This window comes from Ranitomeya imitator, chromosome 3, assembly GCF_032444005.1.
Source record: "Ranitomeya imitator isolate aRanImi1 chromosome 3, aRanImi1.pri, whole genome shotgun sequence".
NCBI classification, from domain to species: Eukaryota; Metazoa; Chordata; class Amphibia; order Anura; family Dendrobatidae; genus Ranitomeya; species Ranitomeya imitator.
The window spans coordinates 319,844,154-319,857,004 of record NC_091284.1 but is presented as its reverse complement, the minus strand read 5'-3'; the positions used below and the strand labels follow the sequence as shown (position 1 = coordinate 319,857,004).

Genomic DNA, 12,851 nt, shown 5'->3' with positions numbered 1-12,851 from the left:
CTACAGTTTGGTACATCCTGAGAAGGAAAGAAAGCACTGGTGAACTCATCAATGCAAAAAGACCTGGGCGCCCACGGAAGACAACAGTGGTGGATGATCGCAGAATAATCTCCATGGTGAAGAGAAACCCCTTCACAACAGCCAACCAAGTGAACAACACTCTCCAGGAGGTAGGCGTATCAATATCCAAATCTACCATAAAGAGAAGACTGCATAAAAGTAAATACAGAGGGTTCACTGCACGGTGCAAGCAACTCATAAGCATCAAGAATAAAAAGGCTAGACTGGACTTTGCTAAAAAACATCAAAAAAAGCCAGCACAGTTCTGGAAGAACATTCTTTGGACAGATGAAAGCAAGATCAACCTCTACCAGAATGATGGAAAGAGAAAAGTATGGCGAAGGCGTGGTACAGCTCATGATCCAAAGCATTCCACATAATCTGTAAAACACGGCGGAGGCAGTGTGATGGCTTGGGGATGCATGGCTGTCAGTGGCACTGGGTCACTAGTGTTTATTGATGATGTGACACAGGACAGAAACAGCCGAATGAATTCTGAGGTCTTCAGAGCCATACTGAGTGCTCAGATCCAGCCAAATGCAGCCCAACTGATTGGTCGTTGTTTCATACTACAGATGGACTTTGACCCAAAACATAAAGCCAAAGCAACCCAGGAGTTTATTAAAGCAAAGAAGTGGAATATTCTTGAATGGCCAAGTCAGTCACCTGATCTCAACCCTAATTGAGCATGCATTTCACTTGTTAAAGACTAAGCTTCAGACAGAAAGGCCCACAAACAAACAGCAACTGAAAACCACCGCAGTGAAGGCCTGGCAGGGCATCAAAAAGGAGGAAACACAGCGTCTGGTGATGTCCATGAGTTCAAGACTTCAGGCAGTCATTGCCAACAAAGGATTTTCAACCAAGTACTAGAAATGAACATTTTATTTAAAATTATTGAATCTGTCCAATTACTTTTGGTCCCTTTAAAAACAGGGTGGCACATTTTAAGGAGCTAAAACTCCTAAACCCTTCATCCATTTTTAATGTGGATACCCTCAAATAAAAGCTGAGTCTGAACTTTAACTGCATCTGAAATGTTTTGTTTAAAATTTATTGTGGTAATGTCTATAACCAAAATTAGAAAAATGTTGTCTCTGTCCAAATATATATGGACCTAACTGTAAATCAATGTGAAAAAAAAAACGCTGTGCACATGGTGCAGAAAAATCTGCGCAGAAACGCTGCAGATTTCAAAGAAGTGCATGTCACTTCTTTTGTGCAGTTCTGCAGCGTTTCTGCACCCCTCCATAATAGAAATCTGCAGATGCGTTTTTGATGCGTTTTTTGTGCAGATTTGTGCACAAAAAACGCATCAAAAATGCACCTGCGGATTCTGCCAGGAGATGCAGATTTAGTGCAGAACTGCAGCAGATTTTTCTGCACCAAATCTGCATCGTGTGCACACAGAACAAAAAATGTGGTGGTCAGTAATGGTTACTTTTTTTAACCAAGCATAGGGGAAAAATTATGGAGTCACTTAATTATGAGGGAAAAAATTATGGAATCACCCTGTAAATTTTCATTCCCAACACTAACACCTGCATCAAATTAGATCTGCTCGTTAGTCTGCATCTAAAGGTACCTTCACACATAACGATATTGTTAACGATATCGTTGCTATTTGTGACGTAGCAACGATATCGTTAATGAAATCGTTCTGTGTGACAGCGACCAACGATCAGGCCCCTGCTGGGAGATCGTTGGTCGCTGAATAAAGTCCAGAACTTTATTTCGTCGCTGGACTCCCTGGAGACATCGCTGGATCGGCGTGTGTGACACCGATCCAGCGATGTCTTCACTGGTAACCAGGGTAAACATCGGGTAACTAAGTGCAGGGCCGCGCTTAGTAACCCGATGTTTACCCTGGTTACCATGCTAAAAGTAAAAAAAAACAAACACTAGATACTTACCTACCGCTGTCTGTCCTCCAGCGCCTGCGCTCTGCTCTCCTCCTGTACTGGCTGTGAGCCGGAAAGCAGAGCGGTGACGTCACCACTCTGCTTTCCGGCTCCCAGACAGTACAGGAGGAGAGCAGAGACACAGAGCACAGCGCTGGAGGACAGACGGCTGTAGGTAAGTATCTAGTGTTTGTTGTTTTTTACTTTTAGCATGGTAACCAGGGTAAACATCGGGTTACTAAGCGCGGCCCTGCGCTTAGTTACCCGATGTTTACCCTGGTTACCGGCATCGTTGGTCGCTGGAGAGCGGTCTGTGTGACAGCTCTCCAGCGACCAAACAGCGACGCTGCAGCGATCCGGATCGTTGTCGGTATCGCTGCAGCGTCGCTAAATGTGAAGGGGCCTTAAAAAGGAGTGATCACACCTTGGAGACAAGGTTACAATGGGCTAAGGAAAAGCAATCGTGGACTGTGGATGACTGGATGAAAGTCATTCAGTGAAGAATCGCGAATCTGCATTGAGCAAGGTAATGATGCTGGAACTTTTGTTTGGTGCCGTTCCAATGAGATTTATACAGATAAGTCCACAGTCCAGAAATATTGCAATCGCACAGCCGTTATACGTTAGACCCTTTCTGCTTCAGGGGTATTGAATGCCACACCGTATAAGCCTTTAGTCACAATAGAAAAAACTCCACCTGAGTGCTGCTTCATGAAAAAAACAATTTGTATAAGAGTATCCAGAACGAGAAAAGTAACAGCGCACTCACCGGTGTTGAGCAAAAAGCGATTTATTCACATGAAATCATGCGGTGCAGGGAGGGTGGTGAAACACATACGGATGACAGCTGTTTCGTGCTGCAAGCACTTCAACAGATCTGTTGAAGTGCTTGCAGCACGAAACAGCTGTCATCCGTATGTGTTTCACCACCCTCCCTGCACCGCATGATTTCATGTGAATAAATCGCTTTTTGCTCAACACTAGTGTTGAGCGATACCGTCCGATACTTGAAAGTATCGGTATGGGATAGTATCGACCGATACCCGAAAAATATCGGATATCGCCGATACCGATATCCGATACCAATACAAGTCAATGGGACATCAAGTATCGGAAGGTATTCTCATGGTTCCCAGGGTCTGAAGGAGAGGAAACTCTCCTTCAGGCCCTGGGATCCATAGGGATGTGTAAAATAAAGAATTAAAATAAAAAATATTGATATGCTCACCTCTCCGGCGGCCCCTGGACATCACGCTGCTAACCGGGAGGCTTCTTTGTTTAAAATGCGCGCCTTTAGGACCTGGGAATGACGTCCCGGGTTCTGATTGGTCGCGTGCCGCCCATGTGACCGACATGCGATTAATCAGAAGCCGTGACGTCATTCGCAGGTCCTCAATTCCTAGAATTAGGAGTTTTTGTGAATGAGAATGACGTCGCGGCTTCTGATTGGTCGCGTGCCGGTCACATGGGCGGCACACGACCAATCAGAAGCCGCGACGTCATTCTCATTCACTAAACTCCTAATACTAGGAATTGAGGACCTGCGAATGACGTCACGGCTTCTGATTGGTCGCGTGCCGGTCACATGGGCGGCACGCGACCAATCAGAACCCGGGACGTCATTCCCAGGTCCTAAAGGCGCGCATTTTAAACAACGAAGCCTCCCGGTTAGCAGCATGATGTCCAGGGGCCGCCGGAGAGGTGAGCATATCAATATTTTTTATTTTAATTCTTTATTTTACACATCCCTATTGATCCGATACCCGATATCACAAAAGTATCGGATCTCGGTATCGGAATTCCGATACCGCAAGTATCGGCCGATACCCGATACTTGCGGTATCGGAATGCTCAACACTACTCAACACCGGTGAGTGCGTTGTTACTTTTCTTGTTCTAGATTTATACAGATGACTGCCTGAAGAGAACATGCAAATTCCCACAGTCATTGATGATATGGGGCTGCATGTCAGGTAAAGGCACTGGGGAGATGGCTGTCATTACATCTTCAATAAATGCACAAGTTTATGTTGATATTTTGGACACTTTTCTTATCCCATCAATTGAAAGGATGTTTGGGGATGATTAAATAATTTTTCAGATGATAATGCATCCTACCATAGAGCAAAAACTGTGAAAACATTCTTTGAAAAAAGACGCATAAGGTTAATGTCATGGCCTGCAAATAGTCCGGATCTCAATCCAATTGAAAATCTTTGATGGAAGTTGAAGAAAATGGTCCACGACAAGGCTCCAACCTGCAGAGATGATCTGGCAACAGCAATCAGAGAAAGTTGGAGCCAGATTGATGAAGAGTACTGTTTGACACTCATTAAGTCCAAGCAGGGCCGGACTGGGACTAAAATTCAGCCCTGGTATTTGAAGTTACACAGGCCCACTTGTCACATAGTGACTGTATAATATCTTTGTACACTTGTAGGTTACAAGAAGTGAGGGGAGTGTAACACGACTATATAACATAATTACAGCTGTATCCAGCATTACAGCTTAGTCCTATTTATTGCTTTTAGTTGCAGTGCCAAGAAAAGCCGCTACTTTACCTACATACCATAAGAGGGCAAATTTCCAACGGATGAGAGATGATCTTGGTGCAATAAACTGGGACGATATCCTGAGACACAAAAATACACAAAGAAAATGGGAGACATTTATTAGCATCCTGGATAGGACCTGTGCAGAGTATATACCATATGGGAATAAACATACTAGAATTAGGAGGAAACCAATATGGCTAAATAGAGCTGTAAGGAGCGCAATAAGTGATAAAAAGAAAGCATTTAGAGAATTAAAGGAAGTAGGTAGTGAGGAGGCATTAAATAAATACAAAAAATTAAATATATCCTGTAAAAAGCAAATCAAGGCAGCAAAGATTGAGACAGAGAGACTCATTGCCAGAGAGAGTAAAAATAATCCTAAAATATTCTTTAACTACATAAATAGTAAGAAACTAAAAAATGATAGTGTTGGCCCCCTTAAAAATAGTCTGGGTGAAATGGTGGATGAGGATGAGGAAAAAGCCAATATGCTAAATGACTTTTTTTCATCAGTATTTACACAAGAAAATCCCATGGCAGACAAAATGTCTAGTGATAAAAATTCCCAATTAAATGTCACCGGCTTAACCCAGCAGGAAGTGCGGCGGCGTCTAAAAATCACTAAAATTGACAAATCCCCGGGCCCGGATGGGATACACCCTCGAGTACTGCAGGAATTAAGTGCAGTTATTGATAGACCATTATTTTTAATCTTTAGAGACTCCATAATAACAGGGTCTGTACCACAGGACTGGCGTATAGCAAATGTGGTGCCAATATTCAAAAAGGGAACAAAAACTGAACTCGGAAATTATCGGCCAGTAAGCTCTACTGTGGGTAAAATCCTGGAGGGAATTCTAAGGGATGCTATACTGGAGTATCTGAAGAGGAATAACCTCATGACCCAGTATCAGCACGGGTTTACTAGGGACCGTTCATGTCAGACTAATTTGATCAGTTTCTATGAAGAGGTAAGTTCCGGATTGGACCAAGGGAACCCAGTGGATGTAGTGTATATGGACTTTTCAAAAGCTTTTGATACAGTGCCACCCAAAAGGTTGATACATAAAATGAGAATAATGGGGATAGGGGAAAATATGTGTAAGTGGGTTGAGAGCTGGCTCAGGGATAGGAAACAAAGGGTGGTTATTAATGGAGCACACTCGGACTGGGTCGCGGTTAGCAGTGGGGTACCACATGGGTCAGTATTGGGCCCTCTTCTTTTTAACATATTTATTAATGACCTTGTAGGGGGCATTCAGAGTAGAATTTCAATATTTGCAGATGACACTAAACTCTGCAGGGTAATTAATACAGAGGAGGACAATTTTATATTACAGGATGATTTATGTAAACTAGAAGCTTGGGCTGATAAATGGCAAATGAGCTTTAATGGGGATAAATGTAAGGTCATGCACTTGGGTAGAAGTAATAAGATGTATAATTATGTGCTTAATTCTAAAACTCTGGGCAAAACCGTCAATGAAAAAGACCTGGGTGTATGGGTGGATGACAAACTCATATTCAGTGGCCAGTGTCAGGCAGCTGCTACAAAGGCAAATAAAATAATGGGATGCATTAAAAGAGGTATAGATGCTCATGAGGAGAACATAATTTTACCTCTATACAAGTCACTAGTTCGACCACACTTAGAATACTGTGCACAGTTCTGGTCTCCGGTGTATAAGAAAGCCAGAGCGGGTGCAGAGAAGAGCGACCAAGGTTATTAGAGGACTGGGGGGTCTGCAATACCAAGATAGGTTATTACACTTGGGGCTATTTAGTTTGGAAAAACGAAGACTAAGGGGTGATCTTATTTTAATGTATAAATATATGAGGGGACAGTACAAAGACCTTTCTGATGATCTTTTTAATCATAGACCTGAAACAGGGACAAGGGGTCATCCTCTGCGTTTGGAGGAAAAAAGGTTTAAGCATAATAACAGACGTGGATTCTTTACTGTAAGAGCAGTGAGACTATGGAACTCTCTGCCGTATGATGTTGTAATGAGTGATTTATTACTTAAATTTAAGAGGGGACTGGATACCTTTCTGGAAAAGTATAATGTTACAGGGTATATACACTAGATTCCTTGATAGGGCGTTGATCCAGGGAACTAGTCTGATTGCCGTATGTGGAGTCGGGAAAAAAATTTTTTCCCCAATGTGGAGCTTACTCTTTGCCACATGGGTTTTTTTTGCCTTCCTCTGGATCAACATGTTAGGGCATGTTAGTTTAGGCTATGGGTTGAACTAGATGGACTTATAGTCTTCCTTCGACCTTAATAACTATAACTATATGTAACTATATACTCGAGTATAAGCCGAGATTTTCAGCCCAAATTTTTGGGCTCTTCCCCTGTTCAGCGGTCACGTGGGACCGCTCATTAGAGAAATGAATAAGCGGCTCCACCTCCCATAGGGGTGGAACCACATATTCATTTCTCTAATCAGCGGTAACGGAGACAGCTGTCCGGGAGAAGGAGCCTGAAGCCGGGACCAGGTAAGTATCGCATATTTAACTGTCCAGGTTCCAGCCGCCGGGCGCCGCTCCATCTTCCCGGCGTCTATCTGCACTGACTGTGCAGGTCAGAGGGCGCGATGACGCATATAGTGTGCACGGCGCCCTCTGCCTGATCAGTCAGAGCGGAGAGACGCCGGGACGAGACGCCGGGAGCTGCAAGCAAGAGAGGTGAGCATGGCATTTTTTTTTTTATTGCAGCAGCAGCAATGGCACAGATTTATGTGGAGCATCTATGGGGAAATATGAACGGTGCAGAGCACTATGTGGCAGAGCTATGGGGAAATATGAACGGTGCAGAGCACTATATGGCAGAGCTATGGGGCAATATGAACGGTGCAGAGCACTATATGGCAGAGCTATGGGGAAATATGAACGGTGCAGAGCACTATATGGCAGAGCTATGGGGAAATATGAACTGTGCAGACCACTATATGGCACAACTATGGGGCAATATGAACGGTGCAGAGCACTATATGGCAGAGCTATGGGGAAATATGAACGGTGCAAAGCACTATATGGCAGAGCTATGGGGAAATATGAACGGTGCAGAGCACTATATGGCAGAGCCAGAGCTATGGGGAAATATGAACGGTGCAGAGCACTATATGGCACAGCTATGGGGCAATAATGAACGGTAAAGACAGGGAATACAAAACAGGCACAATCTAGCATCCCCTCTACACATGATGTATCAACCAAATATACGTGAGGGGTAACTAGCGCCTGTATACGGAATGTCACAGGACACACCTACACTAGCAGAAGCAACAAACCACAAAAGAAAAGGTGCACAAAATGTCCAAAATAGACAAAATCTTTATTGAATATATGCATATTAAAACAAGGAATGCAAAAGCAGTGGGTAAAAAATAGCAGCAGATGTCATGTACAAAACGCATGGAGCAAGACCACAGAACACCCACAAATCAGCGCACTGGAAGAGATACAATAAATAACAAAAGCAAAGAGTACTGCCTAATTAATACTGCTGACATATAGAAAATAACAGAACTCCTAAATAGTTAATGGCTCCATCTGAAAGATCTCGGAGCGTACCACATAAAATGCACAGGAGCCTATACCAACAGATGGCGGCAAAAGAAATACCAATATAAAGACAATAGATGCAGAGAATCATTATATATCTCTTATATATCTCTTACCAGTTGCTGACGTGGGGACAGTGTCCGCTCCAAACCCACCCCAACGCGCGTTTCGGAGATGTCACGCCCCCTGAGGAAGGACATCTCCGAAACGCGCGTTTTCTTTTGTGGTTTGTTGCTTCCAATAATGAACGGTGCAGAGCACTATATGGCACAGCTATGGGGCAATAATGAACATGCAGAGCACTATATGGCACAGCTATGGGGCAAGAATGATCTATTTTTATTTTTGAAATTCACCGGTAAATGCTGCATTTCCACCCTAGGCTTATACTCGAGTCAATAAGTTTTCCCAGTTTTTTGTGGCAAAATTAGGGGGGTCGGCTTATACTCGGGTCGGCTTATACTCGAGTATATACGGTAACTGGATCTCGTAGATAATGAAGGGATGAGACGACCAAAGGCAATGGAACCTCATTCTGATGCTCCAGAAACTTTGCCTACAGCCACTTTTGGTTCCGCTGCGCAGCACAAGACGGTGACTCTGAAAAGCGGTGACATGAGTAATGTCACCGCTCTTGAGATATTCCGGGTCTTGCGCTGAGCTCGGCGACTGTGAAGAGCGGTACTGTTACTACCGTCACCGCTCTTCAGAGTCGCTGGTTCTCGCCAGGTCTGGGCTAGTACTGGGGGTGTCTGATAGACACCTCTCCATTATTTACACAAGGGATTCATAGCAGCTGACATTACGCAGCTGACATCAACCCTAAAAATCATTACACATACCAGAATTAAATACCGTATTTTTCGGACTAAAAGACGCACTTTTTCCCCCCAAAAAAAGGGGGGAAAATGGGGGGTGCGTCTAATAGTCGCAATGCAGGCTTACCTAGGTGGCAGAGGTGCGGTGGCAGAGGTTCGGTGGCAGAGGTGCGGTTGCGGGGGTGTGGCGGCAGAGGAGGCGCAGTAAGCGGGGTCCCTTTCCCCGGTATGGTGATGCAGCAGGCCCGGTATGCAGCAGAGCCGGGTGAATCCTCTTGTTATCGGTGGTGGCGGCCATTTTCCGGAGGCCGCGCGTGCGCAGATGGAGCGCTCTGCTTCCCGGGGCTTCAGGAAAATGGCTGCCGCGATCTCCATCTGCGCACGCGCGGCCTCCCGCGGCCATTTTCCTGAAGCCCCGGGAGCAGAGCGCTTCATCTGCACACGCGCGGCCTCAGGAAGATGGCCGCGCCCACCGATAACAAGAGGATTCACCCGGCTCTGCTGCATACCGGGCCTGCTGCATCACCATACCGGGGAAAGGGACCCCGCTTCCTGCGCCTCCTCTGCTGCCACACCCCCGCCACCGCACCTCTGCCACCGGACCTCTGCCACCGCACCTCTGCCACCTAGGTAAGCCTGCATGGTACGCCAGGGACCCCTCTCACGCCATACCTCTCACTGCACCTCCTGATCCCAGCACCTCCTGATCCCAGCACCTTCTGATCCCAGCACCTTCTCATCCCAGCACCTCCTGATCCCAGCACCTCCTGATCCCAGCACCTCCTGATCCCAGCACCTCCTGATCCCAGCACCTTCTCATCCCAGCACCTTCTCATCCCAGCACCTTCTCATCCCAGCACCTTCTCATCCCAGCACCTCCTGATCCCAGCACCTCCTGATCCCAGCACCTCCTGATCCCAGCACCTCCTGATCCCAGCACCTTCTCATCCCAGCACCTTCTCATCCCAGCACCTTCTCATCCCAGCACCTTCTCATCCCAGCACCTCCTCATCCCAGCATCATCCCACCTTGCCTCCTGTGACCCTGCTCTGCCACCGCCATAAGATACTGTAAATTCGGACAATAAGACGGACCCCCATGTTATAAAAAAAATTTTTTTCTGCAATTTTCACCCCAAATTTGGGGTGCGTCTTATGGTCCGGTGCGTCTTATAGTCCGAAAAATACGGTACTTTGGCGGCTGGTAAAAGCAATAGAGTTAGCGCTATTCCCAGGCGTCGGGTGTTAACTACAACTGTCATCATCCTTGCCTCATCTCCCTGCGAAGCATTTCTGCTGTATTTACATGCACTGATCTCAGGCCGCTAAACGAGTGTGATCGACAATACTGAAGTCGTACGCTTGTTTCCCAGTCTCTTTACACCAACTGAGAAAGAATGAAGGGAACAGAACAATCACAGTTAGTTCAATCTGTCCCCATACAGTATCATGTTATCAGCAGCACAACTACAGTTTACACCGGCGATGTGCTGCTGAGAACAAGGATTTCTGTTCCCACATAACCAATCGAATCACTCGATGAATAGGCATCATTTTGCTTGTTTAGTATAATACAGCCCATAGTCCTCCACATATAGTATAATGCCACTCCAGAGTAAAATGCAGCCACCCCACAGAATATATTGTAGCCTCCTGAGTATAATGTAACCCACCAGAGAATATAATGCAGCCCCCTCATATAGTATAATGCAGCCCCTGCATATATGGTAGCCCCCTCATCAAGCATAATGCAGCCCCCATAGTGTATAATGTAGCCCTTCCATAGAATACAATGCAGCCCTCCTCATATAGGATAATGCAGCTCCCCATAGAATATAATGTAGCCCCCTCATAGATTATGATGCAGTCACCCCTCATAGAATATAATACTGCCCCCTCAGAATATAATGTAGCCCCCAGAGAATGTAATACAGCCCCCCCATAGAATGTAATACAGCCCCCCATAGAATGTAATATAGCCCCCCATAGAATGTAATACAGCCCCCCATAGAATGTAATACAGCCCCCCATAGAATGTAATATAGCCCCCCATAGAATGTAATACAGCCCCCCATAGAATGTAATACAGCCCCCCATAGAATATAATATAGCCCCCCATAGAATGTAATACAGCCCCCCATAGAATATAATACAGCACAGCCCCATAGAATGTAATACAACCCAGCCCCCAAAGAATGTAATAAAGCCTCCCCCAATAGAATGTAATACAGCACAGCCCCCATAGAATGTAATGCAGCCAGGCCTCATAATGTAGCCAGAATGTAATGCAGCCAGCCCCCATAGAATGTAATGCAGCCAGCCCACATAGAATGTAATGCAGCCAGCCCCCATAGAATGTAATGCAGCCAGCCCCCATAGAATGTAATGCAGCCAGCCCCCATAGAATGTAATGCAGCCAGCCCCCATAGAATGTAATGCAGCCAGCCCCCATAGAAAGTTATGCTGCCAGCCCCCATAGAATGTAATGCAGCCAGCCCCCATAGAATGTAATGCAGCCAGCCCCCATAGAATGTAATGCAGCCAGCCCCCATAGAATGTAATGCAGCCAGCCCCATAGAATGTAATGCAGCCAGCCCCCATAGAATGTAATGCAGCCAGCCCCCATAGAATGTAATGCAGCCAGCCCCCATAGAATGTAATGCAGCCAGCCCCCATAGAATGTAATGCAGCCAGCCCCCAAAGAATGTAATGCAGCCAGCCCCCATAGAATGTAATGCGGCCAGCCCCCATAGAATGTAATGCGGCCAGCCCCCATAGAATGTAATGCGGCCAGCCCCCATAGAATGTAATGCGGCCAGCCCCCATAGAATGTAATGCGGCCAGCCCCCATAGAATGTAATGCGGCCAGCCCCCATAGAATGTAATGCGGCCAGCCCCCATAGAATGTAATGCGGCCAGCCCCTATAGAATGTAATGCGGCCAGCCCCCATAGAATGTAATGCGGCACAGCCCCCATAGAATGTAATGCGGCCAGCCCCCATAGAATGTAATGCGGCCAGCCCCCATAGAATGTAATACGGCCAGCCCCCAAAGAATGTAATGCAGCCCCCTCAATTGCCCCACAATCCAGTTATCACTCACTGATATGTAAAAAAAACACTCTCCTCATGCCCCATGCTGCTCCTGTCTCCAGTCTCAGCAGCTGCAGTCTGCCCGGCCACACAGCAGGTGCGTGATATAACATCATCGCGCACCCGCAGTGTCAGTGCGAGGCAGAGCGGGGAACGATGGGAGAGGGAGTGACAGCGGACGCTCTCTCCTCCATCATTGCGTTCAACTGTACTGGTGTCATAGACATCGGTCTAGTTGAAGGAGGGGCGGGCAATCGGGGGGGTGAGTCGCCGCTGGCGGCAGGAGTCGGCCCTGGTGCCGCTGATAGTGGCAGCGGCCCACTCCTGGCACCGGCCCCTCTGGCATTTGCCAGAAGTGCCCGATGGCCAGTCGGGCCCTTAGTCCAAGCCTCAGAGACTGCAAGCTGTTATAAAAACCAGAGGTGGTGCAACAAAATACTAGTGATGTGTTTGAGTGGTTTTTTTGTTTGTTTGTTTTTCATGATTCCATAATTTTTTCCCTCATAATTGAGTGACTCCATAATTTTTACCCTATGCTTGGTTAATAAAAAAAGTAACCATTACTGACTACCACATTTTTGTTCTTGATTTCTTTTAGTGTTTCTTAAAGCCAGAAAGTTGCCATTAGAAATTACTTTAGTTTTGTGCCATGTCTGTGAACTGCTTTTTTTCTACAAAATTAAACAACTGAATGAACATCCTCCAAGGCCGGTGATTACATAATTTTTGCCAGGGGTTGTATAACCCCACCCCTTTTAACTGATGGACAGCTTTCTGTGTACACTGTGCATAGGCAGAAATTTGTCAATAAATGATGTGGGCTGGGTTATACAGAACCTATGAATTGGCAGCAGG

The 12,851-nt window shown here is 46.0% G+C and overlaps 1 protein-coding gene across 3 annotated transcripts in view; it reads left to right on the top strand.

Moving 5' to 3' along the window:
- The window catches only part of MYO19 (myosin XIX), a 411,745-nt gene that overhangs the window by 368,093 nt on the left and 30,801 nt on the right, over window positions 1-12,851 (top strand). The window lies entirely within an intron of this gene.